This window comes from Tauraco erythrolophus, chromosome 6, assembly GCF_009769465.1.
Source record: "Tauraco erythrolophus isolate bTauEry1 chromosome 6, bTauEry1.pri, whole genome shotgun sequence".
NCBI lineage: Eukaryota > Metazoa > Chordata > Aves > Musophagiformes > Musophagidae > Tauraco > Tauraco erythrolophus.
Genome location: NC_141470.1, coordinates 17,513,846 through 17,516,676, shown reverse-complemented (window position 1 = coordinate 17,516,676; position 2,831 = coordinate 17,513,846).

Genomic DNA, 2,831 nt, shown 5'->3' with positions numbered 1-2,831 from the left:
GCAAACAAGCTCACTTGGGCACAGGAGAGGAGGAGAACCTGCAGCAACGTGACAGCTCAGCAACCCAGGGAGCACCGAAAAAAGGTCATAAACTGACCTTATAAGTTTAAAACAGGACCCGAGACAGTGAGGCATGTGGTTACTGGGTTGTGCAAAGACCTGTCCCCCTGACTGGGAAGGACGCAGGGACAGCCGGAGCTGGCTCTGCCCGTGGTTAAATGCACGCGCTGCAATTAGCAGCACCGCCAGGCTCCTTCAAGCGTTCACAGCCCCATCTGCAGGGCATCCGCGTACAGAAAGACCAGAAACCTGCTCTGGTCAGAGGGAAGCAGGCTCAAAACGAAACAAACCAACTCACTCCTAAAAATCAGAGATACAGAACTTGCTCTCTTCTCAGCTCCTACGTCGCGTGGCATTTTCAGCGCGCTTCTGGCTACAGAAAGACATGCGTTCCTGCTTTGTTGTTGGATTGCATTCAGCTAGCCCTTACTTGAGCTGGAATTTTAAGCTAGCTTGACTGATGGAAAGCACAGACAGAGGAAAATGTGGTTTGACTAGACTTGTTAAAAAAATGAAAAATAAAAATCCACACCTCTCACTTATTTTAGTATCTGAGGGCTTTTTTCCACTTTGCTGCTCAAAGAGCAATAGACAGGCAGAGGAATCCAAAAAGCTGCCAGGAATCATAAAACGTACATGGAAAACCTGAAAAAGAACGGTTCAACTGTAGCAATAGCAAAATTCTCCTTAAATACAACTCCCACTCAGAAACGGAGGGGCACACACGCAGCTCAAGTCCTCCAAGTCTTTCACAACACCTACAGGACACCCAGTTCACAGACAAGAGCAAGAATTACCACAGCCTACAGAAAGCAGCAGAGGCAGCTCTAGGCAGACCTCAGCTAAATTTAAACTTTTTTCATTTAATTTAAACTTCATCTGCTCAAAGAATCGAGTTTAATTTTGCCTACTCTCTTCCTCCTTGAGTTACAGACAATTTACAAGAAGTCTTGCTGGACTTACAGATACTGTCACAGATCAGCTCCTAGCTAGCTGTCACCACGAATGCTTCCAACGTACTTTCCCCAAGACAGTGCCAGTAATTATGACTGCTGCCTTTAGCATGAGACCGTATTTCCTGAAACAACCAGGAACCTCAGGCTGAGTTAAGGCCGACACACTAACGGCTTCACCACAGCCACGTGTAGATGGGGGTCCCCTGGGCTGGGCAGGTCACAGCTTTGGCACAGTCCCAGCAGAAGCAGAGGACAGTTGAATTCTTTCACTGTTTTATAGCTATTTAGCACGGCCTTATAAATAAACAGAAACTTTGACATATTTTAATATAAATATGAACCTTTTTTGAACTTCTTGGCCATTTGATCCTCAGCTTAACCATTAAAAAACACAAACCACTTTCTGAACCCTAACAGCCCATGGGTGTTCTATAATAAAACTTCTCTTAAACCTTCGTTTTGAACCTATTAGTAGAACTAGAGTTTAACAGCCCTCCTGAGACACGCATTGTAATTTGCACCACTTCTACATTTTAAGGAAGTTCAATCAGCGTTTTCTTAGCACAAGAAGTAACGTGCAATAAAAAAAAAAAAGTCTTCTGATACTGTCACCTATTAGACAGTTAAGACTCAGCACAAGTAAAACACTGCTACACCTGGGTGAACAAATCCAGCAATCTGCATAGGCTAGAGAATCCAAAATACTTCCTGCTGCTGTATTAGTGCAAAGATTCAATACGCTTTAAAAGGATTCTAAAAGCGTTTAAGGCTTTGACTTGCAGTCTGTTAAACTACAGTCAAATCTTGCCAAGCAGAGCATGTGAAGCGGGCAAGCCAATGATATTCCGTCAGTAACCATTTGATACCAGTTCCTTACCTGATCACCACTTTACGAACACCTTTGTTGTCCCTTCCTCAAATGGCTAAAGGATGTGACCAGCTCAGGACAATCCATAAAAACCCCACCTTTTACTACAATAACCATCCTTCAGGCAAACGTGACCAACTTGAGAAGTTTCTGCATTGAGCTCAGCAAAACATTGGGAAACCACAGTCCTACAGGTATCCATGGGAAATGTGTTTTTGATGCTGCAGAGCCCTCAGGCTAGAGAACAGCATCCAGGCCCAGCCTTCCGACCACCACGCTACTCCTGTTTGTCAGAACTGCTCTCCTCTCCCCTGGGCAGGCAGTGCCCCTGAAAGGGCTCCGGCACTAGCTGCAGCCCCTCCTGCCCCAGCCTGCTGTAACATCTCCTGCGGTACAACTTGGTTCTTTTGTCTCTCAGGACCAAGTCAGGCACAGACAGCATCCAGACAGCAGCACGTTGAGCAGACCCTGTCTGCTAAAGCAAGGGGTCGTAGCACTTCACCCCTCTCACAGCAGGGCTGCCACTTACCCTATTTTTAACAATAACAACAGCAAAACCAGAGAGAATTCCCACTCACCTTTACTTCTGGGGACTTCCTGGGCAGCTGTGAAGACCCTCACGCCTCTTGCCTTCTGTGTCTGCTCCTTTCACGACTCCTTTAGAGCTAGTTCAGGGCAGCCAGCCACCACCTCACCCCTGCAGACTACCAGTGCTGCTCCTTCACCCAGCCGGGTGATAACAGGACCCCTCATCAGGCCTTTAAGGGCTGCAGCTGCAGATCGCCCTTCTCAGGGCTCAGCTGCCTCCAGTGCGGGGGATGTGCTTGTTGCCACTGACTCTCACTTAGTAGCCTGCTAACCCAAGGTATGCACAGGCTGTGCTGTGCAAGACCGATGCTTAATATAGATGCTTCATCAAACAGCCTCCTAGGGAAGAAATACTGCCT